Source organism: Macrobrachium nipponense, chromosome 1, assembly GCF_015104395.2.
Source record: "Macrobrachium nipponense isolate FS-2020 chromosome 1, ASM1510439v2, whole genome shotgun sequence".
NCBI lineage: Eukaryota > Metazoa > Arthropoda > Malacostraca > Decapoda > Palaemonidae > Macrobrachium > Macrobrachium nipponense.
In genome coordinates this window covers 172637529-172655949 of record NC_087200.1, presented here as the reverse complement: position 1 = coordinate 172655949, position 18421 = coordinate 172637529, and the positions used below count along the sequence as shown (strand labels likewise).

Below are 18421 nucleotides of genomic sequence, written 5' to 3'. Positions count from 1 at the left end.
TGTTTAAACATCCCAAAGCTAATGCATTACAAAAATGGATTTACATTTCCAATATGTTGTTTGTAGTACAGAAGAAAGGGAAATATTGCGTCTAAAGGCTATGGAAGTAGCAACTGCTCTGACCTTAACACCTATAGATCTTCCTCCACAATTTGGAAGTGTGACACCAAAATCAAGTCTCTTAAAAAGGACATTGCATTCTTCGACATAGGCCTTGCAGGGTTTTTTTTACTGAACACAACAAGTTATTAAACTGTACTCTATTCTCTGTACCAGGTAAGTAATACCCAAGGGCTCTCACTGGATGCAGGGACCTTCCTCTTCTTTCATACCTAAAAGATCAGTAAGATTCTTAATAACAAAAGAACCCGGCCACGGTTGTGACAGGTTCTTGTTCTTTGCTTAAAAATCTAATGCAAGAGAAAATACTGCATCCCACATAGAGAAGCCTATCCTTTTATCAATAGATTGAAGCTCACTAATTCTCTTTGCTGTGGCTAATGCCACCAGAAAAATTGTCTTCCAACTTAAGTCCCTTAGGGATGATGAACTAAGAGGTTCGAAGCGAGCCCTTGATAACCATTTCAACACCACATCTAAATTTCAAGCGAATGAGACCTCCCTCTTATCTTAGACTTGGAAACATTAAAAGATTTAATAAGATCAATGAGATCTTGGTTACCCGAGACATTGATATCTCGGCGTCTGAATACAACGCTTAACATCGCTCTGTACCTTTTAATGGTGGAAGTCGAGACTTCTAAATCTCAAATACAGGAGAAAGTGCTATTTGAGCAACAGTGGTTCTAGAAGATGAAACACTGTCTTCTGCACCAATGTCTAAAAACTGATCACTTTGCTTGATACACTGTATTGGAGGAGTCACATCTGCATAGCAATCACCTCTGCCAAAGACTTGGAAAATCCTTTCATTCTGATAAGTCTACGGACAGTCGAAAGCCTGTTAGAGCCAGAGTGGACAAATTTTAATGGAACCTCCTGAAATGGGGCAGTCTGAGAAGACTTAGAATTGCAGGACGTAGCCTTGGATGGATCTAACAGGTCCGGGAACCATGTTTTCTTTAGCCAGAAAGGAGCCGCTAAAGTCATTCTGGTGTTCCAGTAAGACCAAAATTTCTTTGATACCTACCCTATCATCCTGAAAGGGGGAAAGACGTACATGTCCATGTCGAACCAATCTACCATCATTGCATCCATTGCCCACGCTTGCTGATCAGGAACTGGAGAACAATATAGAGGCAGGCAGTGGTTCCTGGAAGGGGCGAAGAAGTCTATGGTTGGTTTCTCCCATAGACCCCAAAGGGCTGAACATACTCACCAATCCAAGGTCCACTCTGTTGAAGTACTTGCTTTTTCCAACTCAATTTGTCTGCTAGTATGTTGAATTTCCCTTGGATGAACCTCATGATTAGTTTTGTTCTGCTCCGGTCCGCCCAACAACAAAGAAGTTCTCTTGCTACCTCTAAGGGAACGAGTGAGTTCTCCCTTAGAACTTATGTAAACCAATGCCATGGTGTTGTCTGAGTGAATTGTCACTGTGCGATTGTAAGCATCCTCCACGAAGTGGAGCAGACCTAAGTATAATGCCCTCAATTCCTTAAGTTACTGTGCCTTATCTCTCCCGAGGGGACCACTTCCCTGAGACCTCCTTGGACCCGAGAAGAGCTCCCCAACCAGATCTGACGCATCGGAAAAGAAGTCTAGGTCGGGGCTCAGTGGAAGGAGAGACTTTCCTTCTAAAAACTTTTCTTTGGACCTTCACCAAGTGATTGGAAGGAAATGTTGATCCTGCAGTTTTCTTATCCCGGCAGGCTCTGAGATAAAATTGCAGGGGCCTCATGTGCAGTCTCCCTAGACTCATGAACTGCTCCAAGGAAGCCAGGGAGCCAAGAAGACTCATCCACTGAGTTGCAGAGCATGAATTCAGGGAGAGGAATCGATCTACATATCTTCTTTGGGTAATCCTACACTATCTTTGTGGATGGAGAAGCGCGAAAACTTGGATTTTATCTGAATCACCAAATAAATAGATTGAGAGGAATTCAACTGAGACTTCTTGAGGTTTGGTAATAGCCCCAATTCCTAAGACATGTTTATAGTTTTCTTCAGGTCCTGCATGCACCTGTCCTTTGTTGGGGAGTAAATCAGCCAATTGTCTAGGTAGAGCAAAATTCTGATCCCCTCAAGGACAAGAGTGAATACCTGTGGGGTGGTTGAAAGACCAAAGTAGAGCGCTTGAAATTGGAACACTTGATTTTTACACACAAATTTGAGAAACTTCCTTCAGTCTATGTGTATCGGGATATGAAAATATGCATCTTGCATATCCAGGGGTACCATTCAGTCCCCCTGACTGATGGATGCAAGATTGTGTTGTTACCATGCTGAATTGTTTTTTTTCTATGAATAACTTACTGTACTTCCATCGAGAACTGGTCTCCACCCTTCCGATGCCTTGGGCATAACAAAGAGATGATAAAACCCCTTCGACTCAAATGTTTCTTACTAATTCTATCTCCCTTTTTCTTACAGGAGAAATAACTTCTGCTTTAAGGGCCAAAATCTCTCAGAACTTTCAGAGTAGGCAGTCAAGGTAACGGGAGTGTTGGACAAGTGTGGTGTCTCTTTGAAGGGGATGGTATATCAGTCTCTCAACACCTTTACCACCCACTGATCCAACCCTCTGGAATTCCATCTCTCCCAGAAGAGATAAAACTTGGCTCCAACTGGGGCATGAAGGACAGGATCCTGACTTATGTGCTGGCTGTTTGGCAGTCTATTTCTTGATTGTACAGGGTGTGAATCTAACCGAACTCCTGGGTCTGAGTCTTGATCTCGTCTTCCCCCTCGAAAGGACTGTGTTTGAAGAGGAGAGGATGATTTGGCTGAAAAGGAGCCTGATCTCTCTGGCATTTAGTTGAATGAGTTAAAGAGGTCCCATGTTGATTTCTTGTGTAAATGAGATGCAAACTCATTCACTGCCGCCTGACAAATACGAAGTTTGTCTAACAGCAAAAACAAGAGAGCAGACTTCTGTTGCAATGTCACTCCTTTGGAAATGAAGGAAAGCCAAAATTCCCTCTTCTTGAGGAATCCCATAAAAGGGCAGCTACCTCCTGTGACCCATCCCCAACTGCTTGAACAATTCTCTGGTATATCTGGGTCCTGGGATCTATTGGCTAATGTGCCTAAACACCAGTCAAGAAAACTAAGCATCTCAAATGCTTTAAATAAGCTCTTCAATACATAATCCATTTCTTGAGCTGAAGAAAGTGCAGATCTGTGACCTGCTTCAATCAGACCCAAGAAGTCTCCCTGGGAGGCAGCCACTCCCACTGAGGTTGCTTCTCTGGTTGCATAACTCAAATACCTGCCGTGTGAAAGACAAGGAGGAGGAATACTAAAGCAAGCCTTCCCATTTTTCCTCCTTAGAAAGCCAGTTCTCCACTTCACCAAAAGCTTTCTTCAAAGAAGAAAAATACCTTCTTCGGAAGTTTAGCAGAAACCAAAGGTTGACTGCTCACATGCATGAACGGTGATGCGGGAGAAGGAGGAGTAGCTGGAGAAAAAACTTCCGAAAAGTGCTGTAATAAATACTGCAACAACAAAGCATATGGAGAGGACGTCAATTCTTGGTCTGTTTCCTCTTCATGAGAGACCATCTGGAAAAATATTGGATCTGTAAGAGGTTCCTGGGGCACCTCAGGCTTCTGAAGAAGTTTTAGAATACTATCCAACTAACTCATTAAATGGGCTAAAGAAGGATCCAAACCCAAAGGTTGCAGATCAACAGCCAAGTCATTGACGGTTGAAAAGTCCTCATAGATATATGTAGTCACAAAAGAACTGCTCACAAATACAATCTGTTTGGATCGAACCTGTCTCGACAACATCATGACATTGTATCTACAGGGCGCTCCGGGAAACCAGGATGCCCGGGCACCTCAGGATAGAGCCACCTGAAAGACAAGTGTCTACACAAAGAATGATGAAAACCACTAGAAGTAGTTCTTAGCACTTGATGAGATCCGACAAGGAAAAGTAGCTAAGGTGTCCTCTTTGCCGATCAGGCGAAGAGAAATGCTGAAAACTGAAGGGAGGCTCCCTCAACCTTTTGATGGCCAGCGGCGGAGACCAATTTCTGAATGAAGACCATCTCTCCATTGACGAAATTCAAGACACTTCTGAGACACATTTCCAGTGGCTGTCTCTCAATGCAACCTGGAATACAACAGGTTGGTCTGAGGGGGTGTCTGTCCCTGGGCAGACCCCACTGACCTCCCTTGGGCGCCTCCTCCCTAGTTCGGGTGAGTATGGCTGTGATCTTTGCCTAGGAGAATCAGTGGGATGAACAGCCATGTCTTCCACTGGCGCTTCACTTTTCTCAAATTTAGTAAATAACACTTACAATGATGACCCCAACTGGGCCACTGTACTCACTACTAAATTCAATTTTTGATCAAATTTACTCTCTAGGCTGGTGAAGCGACGGGTTTGGAAGTGTGGGAGCAGAAGGAGTAAGAGGTCTAGGAGAATGGATTGGCGCAGGAGAAACAGGAATAATAGGAGGAGAAACAACAGGAACATCCAAGCTACTAGAATGAGATGTTTTAGCCTGACTATAGTAGATTCACATCAACCATGCATCTGATGTCTAGGCCCTTCCCTTACAACGCTCCCGATTGGCTGTTGATAAGCTAATCACAGGGCTGGAAACTCAAGTCTCAGGAGAGAGTTCACATAGGCAGGATGTATGTTCCACCTCTCCTGAGGGACACTTTTGAAAGACATATCCCTCAGGAGAGATGGAACATACAACTTGCCTTTGTGAACTCTCTCTCGAGACAGAGTTTCCAGGCTTGTGATTGGCTTATCAACAGGCAATCAGAAGCGTCGTAAGGGACTGGCCAAGACATCAGATGCGCGATTGATGCGAATCAATCTACTAAAGCTACTATTTAAAACCCAGCTTAGCAGCCACAATTCTCTTACGGTTTCTCTAGAGAATCTAGTCCTACATTTCTGGTTACTCAAATCCTTGCATTCACCCACTTCATGTTCACATTGCATACTTGTCCTCTACAATTAGAGCAAAAGGGTGTGAGTCTTTTGAAAACTTGTCATCCAGATATTGCAGCCTATACTGCAATACCAGAAGCTGTAAGAGCTGTGTCAGACATGCCTAACTACCTAACAAATTCACAATAATGAAAATTTAAACAAACAAAACACCGTCAAAACAATGCAAAGGCTACCATAAACAAGGCCAAAAAGTTACCACAAGCGAATACTTCATCAATTCTGAGAAGACAAACAAAATTTTAAAAACCAAGCTGCTTTGAAGAACACCGTGTTGATGGTATCAGCGGCATAAACAAATTAAGCTGTTAGCATAGATATTCCTCTTCCCTGCCATGTAAATGGGCGTGGCTAGTCACTTATAGCAACAAAACAATCACTACCATGAATTTGGGAAATTCAAGCTACCATAGAGTAGAAACTCTGGGCTAAGTAGCTAAGTAATTACTGGTTAAGTTACTTATATAAAAATCACATATATTTATACACACAAAAATCAAATGGCCATAAAAATAATTTATAACTTATAAAAAATTTTAAACATAATTTGTATCTTCCTAAAATACAAACCTGAGTTCTTTACATATGGGATTAACTTTCAGTGGGCTGGAAATCTGGTCGTTAAACTTTTTGGCAATGTGGTTATGGTAAGTTACAGAAGGTAGGGGCAGAAGTACTGCCCACCTAGTGAGAGTGCACTCAAATCTACACAGTTTAGCTTTTAGCCCAAGTAGAGAATGATGAATGGGCCATTTATGTAAAGACCTCAAGTTTGTAAGTAAGGAAAAATAAAAATTATTTTTTAAATCTGTCATTTGTTCCTACACAAAAACCCTCAGTCTTTACATATGGGAGACTTACTTTTGGAGGGAGGATTCTACGTAAACCTCAGAACTGACTGGTTGTTCGGCTCACCGAGGTACACCCTTCCTGGTCTTGAAAGAGCAGAGGAAGGAGACTGTATCTCTAACATATTGCACAAGAGATGTTCAATCGTCAGACTACTGGGCATTTCAAATTAAGGAAATGTAATTTACTTGAATCTAAAAGGTTTAGATAAACCCACTTGCTATAGAGAGGAAGGAAGGAATTGTAACTACTAATCCAAATAGAACTGGATTCTAGATAGGATACACAAGTCACCTAGATCACCTGCATGCACGCCATTCCAGCACATGATGGCTTGTTCACTGTTCCTCTGTCCACTGGAAGAGGGAGAAAGATAGGAGTAACAGAGGAGGTAGTTCCACACATGCCTCCTTGCGGCCGCACACCTGAGGCGAGATGCCACCTGCCCCTCAAGAGCAGAGTGAGCAACATGACTTGTTAAGCATCCACTATAGGATTCAAGAAAAGGAGTCTAAGGACCTATGGGTAATGTCCCAAGGTAAAAGGAGATGAATGTGATCTACATGATTACATTCCATCCTAGTACTCGGCCGACAGGTTCTTCCTGAATGCGATGGACAGACCAAGAGATCTTGCCTATAAGGTACTGATGTCCACCAAGAAGTTGCTGGGTATGCTCATTTGAGCATCTCCCTAGCCAGAGAAATGACCATTATTACACCATTTCTTTGGCAACTTGAAGCTAGCAAACAAGTCATTGGCACTGGGTTAAAGACTAGTTTTATGGAGGTAACATAGATATAGTATCATTGGTGCCAAAGGACTATAGGAGAAGGATCGCTATAAACGAGTATACAGATCAGAATAGAGCCAATTTCAGTTAGTCGAGAGAAGGACTATGACCAAGCTTCTTCAGAGGTTGAATGAATTCCAGAGGTCAAGGTGCCAAGATCAACTATCCTTATCTTCTGACTTCACTGAAAAAAAGTTGTAATTGCATCCATCTTGCTTGTGATGTCTGGTTGGCTGCTGTATTGAATGTAGGTGGCCCACGGTTAACAGCGCAATCCTTTAGCGGCGAATCGGTTTTATGGCCGTCGTCAAAATCATTCATTAAAAAATAAGGTATTTTTATGGCACAATTTTCGGTTAACAGCGCCGTTATGTCTAACGAATACAAACATTTGTAGAAAAACTGTTCAGACCATAAAAGTTATGCAAATGATATTAAAAAATTTTATTTTTATTGAGTTATCACATAGGTATTAAGGTAAACTATATGGCCCTGACACTGTTCTATGCCAAAAATATCGAGTTAAATAAGTGCAAATTTAGCTATGGATGTGTCGATTTATAAATGTTCAGGCTTTTATGTTCAAAATGTGTATGAAAATGTATTACATATAGGGTATTTTTATTTTTGTATATAAATATGATACAAAGGCAGCTTTTGAAACTACACTCCTTTTATCAAAGAGGACGTTTTTTCATGTTCATTGTTAAGAGCCGCCTGCTGCTCTTCTGAAAATATCAACTTAAAAAAGGTGCAAATTTAGCTATCAATGTGTCAATTTATAATGTTCATGCTTTTATGTTTAAAATGTGTATGCAAATGTATTACGTATAGGGTACTATTTTCATTTCTGTGCATAAATATGATACAAAGGCAGCTTTTGAAACTACCCTCTACGTTATCAGAGGATGATTTTTCAAGTTCGTTCTTGTCCGCCGCTGCCTGCCACCCAACGCGTATATCAGAGGATATTTTCTTCATATTCGTTCTTATCTACCGCTGTTCCGAAAAATGCATTACAAAGTCTTCACATGGTTATATTTTATTAATTTGGGAGCTAATTATAACTCATTTTGTTAATGAAACTTCAGCTTTTTCTTATAAGTTTTCATGATTTTATGTTTAAAATATGTATGAAAAATGTATTACATGGTATTTTTTATTTTTATTTTTGTACATATCTGATACAGTGGCAGTATGCATGTCCATTAGAAGTCTTTGTAACAGCCCTTCACATGAAGACTAGGTTGTTCAGTCGACCCCAAATAATATTTTAATTCATATCACTGAATCACATTTTTATAACAAATTATATTTACAATTGTTGCATAAATTGATTTTAACCCTTAAACGCCGAGCCGGTATTTCCGAAAGTGTCTCCCATATGCCGGTGGCGTTGACGAGTGAGCGCCGAAACGGAAAATAGTTTTTTTCAAAAAATCACAGCACGCTCAATTTTCAAGATTAAGAGTTCAATTTTGGCTACTTTTTTTGGCATTGCCTGCAGTTTAGTATGCAACCACCAGATATTAAAAAAATATCATTATCATATATAAATATTGTAATATATAATTGTATACAAATTGCGCTGTGAGCAAAACGGTTAAAGCTTATGAGTTAATTATTTTTTTGTTGTATTGTACACTAAATTGTGATGATTTCGGTATATAAAAAATTGTAAAACGATCAAAGCAACACAGAAAATATTATCACAATATGATGCATGAATTCATAACTCGTGGACGTAAAAAAAAAAGCAGTTTTCAAAAATTCACCATAAATCGAAATATTGTGCTAGAGACTTTCCGTCTGTTGCAAAATGAAGGTAATTGACTGAATATTACTAGAATGTAATAGTTGTAGCTTACAATTGCGTTTTTTGACCATTTCGGTAGAGTCAAAGTTGACCAAAGGTCGAATTTTTTCTATTTATCGTTATTTATATGAAAATATTTCAAAACTGATAAAAGCTACAACCATGGGTTGTTTAATGTTGTATTCTACATAAAATTGCGCACATTTTCACATATAAAACTTTATGTAACGGCTAATTTAAAACAGTGCAAACATTACGACAATCGGATGAAAAAATTTACGATTTTTTCGGAAGCGTAACTGCACGGGCGTAAGGAAAAAGTTTTTTTTTCATAAATTCACCATAAATCAAAATATTGTGCTAGAGACTTCCAATTTATTGCAAAATAAAGTTAAATAATTGAATATTACTAGAATGTAATAGTTGTAGCTTACAATTGCGTTTTTTTACCATTTCGGTCGAGTCAAAGTTGACCGAAGGTTGAAATTTTGGCACTTATCGTTATTTATATGAAAATAATTCAAAACTGATAAAAGCTACAACCATGGGTTGTTTTATGTTGTATTCTACATGAAATTGCGCACATTTTCATATATAAAACTTTGTGTAACGGCTAATTTAAAATGGTGCAAACATTACGACAATCGGACGAAAATATTTCTGATTTTTTTCGGAAGAGTTACCGCGCGGACATAAGGAAAATGTTTTTTTTCATAAATTCACCATAAATCGAAATATTGTGCTAGACACTTCTAATTTATTGAAAAATAAAGGTAAATGATTGAATATTACTAGAATGTAAGAGTTTTAGCTTATAACTACGTTTTTCGACCATTTCAGTAGAGTCAAAACTGACCAAAGGTTGATATTTTGGCACTTATCGTTATTTATATGAAAATATTTCAAAACTGATAAAAGCTACAACCATGGGTTGTTTCTAGTTGTATTCTACATGAAATTGCGCACATTTTCATATATAAAACTTTATGTAATGGCTAATTTAAAACAGTGCAAACATTACGACAATCGGATGAAAAAATTTACAATTTTTTCGGAAGCGTAACTGCACAGCGTAAGGAAAAAGTTTTTTTTTTCATAAATTCACCATAAATCAAAATATTGTGCTAGAGACTTCCAATTTATTGCAAAATAAAGTTAAATAATTGAATATTACTAGAATGTAATAGTTGTAGCTTACAATTGCGTTTTTTGACCATTTCGGTAGAGTCAAAGTTGACCAAAGGTCGAATTTTTTCTATTTATCGTTATTTATATGAAAATATTTCAAAACTGATAAAAGCTACAACCATGAGTTGTTTTTTGTTGTATTCTACATGAAATTGCTCACATTTTCATATATAATACTCTATGTAACGGCTAATATAAAATGGTGAAAAAATTATGTAACGGCTAATATAAAATGGTGAAAAAATCATGTCAATGTGACGAAATAATTTCTGAGGTGTGTTGCTAATGCTTTTTAGTGAGAAGAAAGAAATTCGCGCTTGCGCACCTGGGTAACGATTGTAAACAAAACAACAGCTTGATCCGTGAGCTCCCAGCATCCCCCAAGGCGCGTGATTCAAAAGTTTTCGCCTAGTAGGCCTATAACTATTTTTCTGCGAATTAAAAAAAAAAAAAACTTTTTCGCCGACGTACCATAAGTCAGTTCGGCACCCAACAGACAATTTTCATTGACATTTAATACGTCCAATCAGCGTTAAAGGTTAAAAGACATAAAAGTTATACATTACTTCACTGTATCCAATAATATTGTATGTATTCTCATATTACTGTATATTATTTAAGGGGGCCGGCCGGCTAATGCCGTTTTTTAACGACAGGACTTTAACATTCATACCACTTAATAAGGTGACTTGGGACATCTCCAAACCGCATATGATTTTCGCCTCTGACCTTTGGTTTTGTGACGCCAGGGCAATTTATCCCGAAAATAACCTTTTTCAAATTCTATCTCCTTCCTTGATATTTAATATTAAGACCTGGGATTACTACCATATATAGACCTGATGTAGACCTCCAATCAAATGGAGAGTTTTTTTTCTAAAAGTCATTTTTTTGCTAGATATGAATTTTTCAATATGGTAAAAAAATAAACCCTATAAATCACGAGAAAAAAATTTATAAAAAAAGACGAAACAAAAATTGGAAAAAAGGGCTCTATTTGATTGTTCTATAATGTCTTTCTGAGTTATATACCAAAGTCCAATGTTATAGCTTTAAAACTAAGTGAGGAGATAGATTTTGAAGGTCAATAAGTATAGTTTTGAGATACGGGCGTTCAAAGTTTTCCTTCGTATTTCTATAGACAAAGTTAATAAATAATGATTATTATGAATGTATATTTCTTTTTTGTGTATTAATAACCAAAACTATTTTATTTATCATAATTTAATCATAAATTGATGATCCCTTTGCTCATATATCGTAGCCTGGGCCACTGCTTGAGGCAAGATGGGGCACTTCCTTCCTACGTAAGCCCCCTCTCTCCCCTTCACTAACTCAGCTTATTACAGCGAATTTTCTTCTGTATGTTAGCGCGAGATGTTTTCCTTGTATTTTCCTCTTTGGCATGATGACATTCTTGCCGAAACAAAGATAAACAAACGTAAATGCAAGAGAACGTCAGAGGTGAAACTCAAAGGTGTACTCTTTTTACAAAGACAATTTAATATATCATGATTATTATGAATTTCATATTCCATTTTGGGTATTAAAAAACCAAAACTATGTTATTTATCATAAATGAAGATCTCTTTGCTCAAAGATCGTAGCCTTGGGCACAGTGTGACGTGTGCTGTCAGGCAAGAAGGGGGCGTTACTAGGCGACCCTCCCCTCTCTCTTCACTAACTACGCGTATATTACGATATTCTGTAATAATACTTGAGCGATTTTTCTTCGTCTGTATGTTAGCAAGATGTTTTCCTTGTCTTTTCCTCATTGGCATGATGAACTTCTTGCCGAAACATACATAAACATACGTAAATGCAAGCGAATGTCACGAGGTGAAACTCGAACGTGTAACCTACTTGAAGTCTATGGTCCAACTGATTCATGATTGAACCAGATACTCGCAGTAATTCGCTTCTGCGAGGCACGGAATCTCTACAGATGCCATTTCTCACAATTTCTTTGCCAATAATTATTAAAATTTACGATAACAGAAGAAATATTGCATTTTCTTGTACGGATGAATGTTTTAGGCTTATTGAGTTATGTTTACTAATTACCCTGTAACTACGAAAGTAAGAGGAATTTTGACAAAATATTTCGTATACGTATTCTCAATTGCCATATGAAGCTCCATGAATTTTTTCATGACTTTGCATTTTTCGCCCTATACCACCATATATAGGGGTTCCAGCCGGCCCCCTTAAGCCAGTATTCCGCGGAGCGGCCAATGTTTTGTTTTGGAAATCAGCTGAGGGCAAATACGAGTTTGTTTTGCCATATTCAACGTAATTCTGAGGGAATTTTCTTGTTTTTAGTTAGCATAAATGAATATCTAGATACTTGACTCCAGAGATAAGGTTATTTTCCTTACAGTACAACATGTTTTTAGGAGGAAATATTGCTTGAATATGTCTCGTGATTGTGAACTAATTTTTTTTTCGTTAACAGATTACGTTGGTGGCATGTTTATTGAGCAAAACAATATGTGATTCCGTTTGCAATTTTCCTTTATATTATCGTAATACGAACTTTAGGTTATTTATCTTTTATCAGCGTGAAACCAACAGTAAAATGTGTTCTTTCAAGGACAGTTGTTTTGATTAAAATGATTTCATCTCAATTTTATCTATGGTTGTGTTTGATGGCATACGTTTACTGGAGTTTTATCCGATGCATGATTATGGTCATTAGCAGCTTGAACAGTTTTCTCAGCTTCAGCTATAACTAAGTTTAAATTAAACAGTATATTTCCCTACTGATCTTTGATCTAGAGCGAATAAAGTTATTACATTAAGATATCTCAGTCCTATTCTACATAACGTCATTTATAACTATGGTAATAGTGTACTATAGTACAATGATTGACATAGTACAAGCCAAACGGATGTTGCTATCCAATTCGGTTGTACTTAAAAAAAATTTCTTGTTTGGTTGTTCATGGCTTTACACATTTGTGCAACGAGCATAACGTTAAAACCATACTTTCATCATTCTCTTTTGCTGTTTTTGAACTTATGTAACTAGAAGATGGGATAAAGTTAGGCTATTGTATTTTGGTCTCTCATAAAATCGGATTATTGTAAGACGAATTATCGTAACTTGAACACCACAGCTCCCTGTACACTGTATAAAACCTTATTATATCTTTACATACTCTAGACACCTAAAGGATTAAAGCTAGGCCTTTTCACTTTAAAGTATTTATAATACTAAAATGTACTGTACAGTGGACCCCCCGTATTCGCGTTCTCCAGATTCGCGGACTCACACATTCGCGGATTTCTCTCGGGAACGTTTCCCTGCATTATTCGCGGAAAATTCGCGCATTCGCGGTATTTTTCTATGATAAATATCCACAAATTCCTGATTTTTTTGATGAATTTCATCATAAAATGCACTTTTTGTGATAAAATATATAAAAAACCATGTATGAAAATTTTTAGTGGGTTTTTCTTGAGTTTTAACTAACAAAATAGGCTGTTTTTAGCATTTTTATAGGGGTTCCAAACATTCGCGGGTTCTAACTATTCACGGGGGGGTCTGGTACGCATCCCCCGCGAATACGGGGGGACCACTGTACATTGCCACTGTACAGTAAATTTTATAGTACTATACTGCATAAATATAATTTTACTCTTTGTGCCATTGCAGGATTATGGCGCTGTTTGACTGGTTTAGGGCGCTGTTACCTGGTCTAGTATTCCGAAAGTAGGTGTGCGACGGCCGTAGACTTTAAAATCGCTTAGTGTCGGCGGCCAGGAACGGAACCCCTGCCGCTAACCGAGGGCTGCCTACTTGTGTTTGCTCATGTACTTGCACTGCCATAGATTAGATGAAAGGTTACTATGCCCTTTTAGCGACCATGATACTACTGAGGTGTCATTGCTGTGACACTGAGGAATGTCTATTTTGGATCCTGAGACTCTTGAAAGACTAACCAGAACTGTGTTTAAGTTCTAAGAAAGGAAATGGAGGAGCTTACCACCCAGGTCAATGTTCCCAAAAATTAAAATTCTCAGGAGGGTAGTGTAACCATGGCACTAACTTGGTGTCGTTGCTATTAAAGGAATGTCTATTCGAACACTGCAGCTTCTGAAAGTCTTCAGAGCCACACAATATTCCTCCTCGGGTTGTGTATCAACTAGTAATTGCAGCAGTAGCAATAGCTACTGCTTACATCTCCCACTCCTCACTGGAGGAGTATAACTACACACTTCCTGACTTGCGTAGGGACCAAAAACAAGTTGTCAGAACTTAGTTTGGAGGTGTTGATAGCTTTATCTGTTCAAATAACAAACTAATGCAGCCACCTATAAATGTTGGTTATCATACTTCTCTCCCTTTGCTAGAGAGAGGAAGGGGTTTGCTACTGAAAAGTATATTCGTGTAGAACATAACATACTCTAATAGTAAGGTTACATCACTCACTTGGTATCCGACCAATTCCAGCGTATAATAGAGCCATCTTCTTACTGCCTGTAGGTAGAGAAGGGAAAAATGGAAAAGAAAAGACCAACTATCTCATTCATTCTCACTATCATACCATCATCTTAATCAGATATAAACTGTCCCACTAGGGGCACTTGTTGAGCAGCCACCAACAGACCCAAGGAAAAATTGCCCAATGACCTGTAGGCAATGTCCCTCAGGTAGTCTTAAATGTTGGAGTTCTTAGCCTAGCTTAGCTGGTTTGTAAATGTTGGAGTTCTTAGCCAACCTAGCTGGTTTGAGCATATCTTTATCAGAACTGCTCTTTGATTTATTTAAGTTGGTTTTGATTCCTAGTTTAACCTACCTTTGCATATCCAGGTAACCAGACAAGTACTGTATCTGAATATTGTGGTAGTTCTTGTCTCATCAGAAGTTAAGATCAGTCTTTAACAATCTACTATGTTGCTCAGGAATGTCACTGTCTACAGTGCAAGTACTTTGACAGTGTACAAATTGACAGTAGGATATTTAGAACATATTTGTGAAGAGCATATTATCATAGGACATCCCCTTGGGTTAACCTATTATCTCTCTGTCTACTTAGAGAAGAACCATGTTAGACCTTTTCACTTCACAGTTCAACAGGAAGCTAGAGGTTTACTGTTCATGGTCCCAGGTTTGTTCATTGTGGCAGAAGACTCCCTTCTGCATACTGGGAACATTCTGGAAGATTGAACAACGGAGTGCCCTACCTCCTTTTCTCAAATCTACTGAAGACCCAAAAGCTGCCTTCAACTCAAACAAATTGATGTGGAGTTCTTTGTCCTGTATGCTCCATGCCCTGAGGCCAGGAGCTCTTTGAGATGAGCACTCCAACATTAGCAGGAAGCGTCTGAGTACAGGAGCAAATCTGAAGGGAGTGAATTAAAAGGAACTTCGTCAGGCTCCAAAGTCTTAGGCTGACCCTGGTAGCTCCTTGTGGCCAAAGCCGAGTGGCCGAGAGTTTCCGCCTTAGCACAGCCTTCTTCACCAGTCTCATGGAGAGATGCCACCAATTAGTAGAATCCTTATCTCTTCATGTCTGGAGTCAGTCCAGTTTCTCTTTTGAGCTAGAAATCTTTCTTACAAAGCAGCGACTCAGATGTAAGGCTAGTACTTCAGAGGTTCTTGGTCAGCCATATACAAGATGAGCCATCTGCTGCTGTGACTGGTGTCATCAAAAGGATTTATCTCCACTCAAGTTCCTGTTCAGTAGACTAGATCTTCTGGATTTTGTCAGAACAGTCAGTTCTTTCTGTTGATTGGAGCTACACAGCTGACTTGTGATTAGTTCTCTGGAGGATGTGGACATCACTTCCCCCTGAGGATTCTCAATGTGGTTCAAAAGCTTTGAGCTGTCTTGTTCACCTGGTACCAAGTAGTCTCACTCAAGCTCCTCTGAGCCCATGCATCAATCGTCTTACAGGAAACTGATTTTGGAAACAGTTTTCCTGCTGACCTTGGCTTCCTTGAAGAGTTGGAGAGCTTCAGGATCAGGCTTATGACGTAGACTCACTACAGGTTTAGGTCAGTAGCTTTTGAATTTATCCCGGAATTTATGGCTAAGACCCAGATTCCCACAGTTCACAATAACAGCTTTGCCTCTTTTTCCACTCCTTACAGTGTGGAGCTGTGACCCGTCAAAGTACTGTTATCTGAAGGTCTCGTCACTGAGAGTCTGATGCCATAGACTTTATGTTAACACAAGCCTGGTCAAGAAAGAGGTGTCCTAGAATACCCTTTCGTTTAACTATACAAGGTAATTAGGCAAGCCTACTCCTCATTGTCAAGTTCTTTCACCAATTAGGTGAATGCAGAAGCACATGACACCAGAAGATCAGGTTCCTCCCTGGCATTTTAGAATTCATCTGTTCATAGGATTTTGAATGCTGGTTCCTGACTGCGTCAAACCACTTTCACTTTCTTCTACTTAAAGGATGTTGTCCACAGGTCCTCGGACACTTTCTTTTCCTGTGTGGAGTAGGGAATGAGTGAGATGACTGGTCTCTTCTTTCCCTTTCTCCTTTCTTCATACCTATTGGCAGTTTGAAGAACAGACATGATACACTGGAACTGGCCATTGCAGGTGAGCGTTGCAGCCACATACTGTTACAGCACTTTTTATGTACCATGCAACATACAAATCTGCTTCTCAGTAGCTTCAACTCATCTCTCCAGCAAGGGGAGTGAGGAGTGGTGACAAACCTGTTTTTATGGCTAACATGATTTGTTGGCTGAACAGATATAGGTAGTTCTTTTTTACTTCCATGTATGCAATGAACCTGGACATGTTTTATGCATTTAAACCCAGTAGATTGAGTGTTAGATATCCACATATCTAACATCTCAAAGGCTTAGGTCCTCTTCTTTAGCAATCTCATTTCTAAGAAGAATGATCAGGTGTGCCAAACCTTCAGTCGGTTCAGGAGTCTCATACCTCCCTCCAAGTGTGAGTCAATCGTATTGTTAAGACCGAAGGTTTGTTCTGTGTATGAACAAATGATAAAATTTTAATTAATTTGTTGTTTTCATAGCTAACACACCTGAGGTCTTAACATTGATTGCCCACCTCTCTTATGTTTCATCCTGGGTTGGAAGAGACTGATGTGTCACTGGATTCAAGCGCAGTCTCTGAACTCCCTCCCACCTCAACTACGCATTGGATGCCAGATGTCACTTACAATCTTTGATTGTTTTTAACCAGTTTCCAGATAATGCCAGAAGATTTATACTATTGTTAAAACCTCAGGTTTGTTAGCTATGAAAAATACAAATTATCGTATATTTCCGTGTACCATAAGACTACTTTTAGATAAGAAAAGGTCAAAATCATGGCAAATTTTCATGACTATCATCTCAATGTATTATAAGATGACTACTAATTTACAAAACGGAAATTTATTCTTTCTCGAGATCTCCATTGCATAAGGTATGAACAAAAATGTATTGTATTTTTACTTATGGAACCCACCATTGAGAATTGTCAAGGTTTTACAACTTAACAATTTTAACAGAGATCTTAATAAACGCTCGATAATTTTGGTAAATGACATCAGCAATCAGCAGTTTTTCAACTTGGTTGTTTATGTCAATACAGGTTTACAATCACTTCATCCAGAATTCTAAAATCCTGAATTTTTTAGTGAAGGATTAGGAGTATTACAGTTGGGGAGAGAGAGAGAGAGAGAGAGAGAGAGAGAGAGAGAGAGAGAGAGAGAGAGAGAGACGAGAGAGAGAGAGAGAGAGAGAGAGAGAGAGAGACTGTTGCCTCTGTTAGGTTGTTACACTGATAGATATCCATTTGCAAAATTTGAATATTTGTACTGAGAATAATGATAATTTTAATAAAACTTGTTTTACTGTACGTATCTAATCATTTTGCTTGTACTATCATATTACAGTATATGAACAGAGCAATGATGAGCCATTTGCATTCTTTGTTTACAGTCTTAAAATAATCAGCTGATCACGTTTCACCAATATCATCAGTCTCTAGGCTGAATGGAACTTAATTCAGAGATACATTCCTTTCGTAAGTTATCAAAGCTGGGTTTACAAAGTCGATCCTATACGTTTTTCATATAGTATATGGTGCCTAAAAGGGAGACCATCGTTTTGCTTACGCTTCATCGCCATTCTCAAACAACTGCTAACAACAATACAATAATGAACGCTAATTATGGTAGACAATTTTTGTTCATATGACTGAATTGTTATAGAAAGTGTCATAAAACCATTTTAAAAATACCATCGATAGTACGATAGCGATGATGAAGCCAAAGTCAACTCGCCAGACCAGACTGGAATCCCAATGATGGTGGCATATGTGATGGATCTTGTGATGTATATGAGAATCTTTTAAATGAAAAATTAATATTATGTTATCATAAATGTTATTACTACTGTAATTACACTATCATTGAAATTTCCGGAAGGTTATCGAAAGACAAAGGTTTCTGTGAGCGGAACCGTAACTCATGCTTACATTTTCTCAGCTGGGATCACATAGATAAAAGTTGATTTCAATGATATAGAATTATTCCTCAAATAAGCTATTTGTTATAAAGATATGCCATTAATATATAAGATAAAAATGGTTTTATTGGCTTTATTATCCAGTTTATTTCATAATGTGAATCTTCATGTTGGTGGTTATCGCACCGAGGCCGAGGCTAGCCCAATACACATCCTAGAATTC

At 38.5% G+C, this 18421-nt stretch overlaps 1 protein-coding gene across 1 annotated transcript in view; it reads right to left on the bottom strand.

Annotated features, from left to right (window-relative positions):
- Window positions 1–18421, bottom strand: part of LOC135219845 (fatty acid hydroxylase domain-containing protein 2-like) — a gene marked incomplete in the record, with an annotated part of 155175 nt that overhangs the window by 9302 nt on the left and 127452 nt on the right.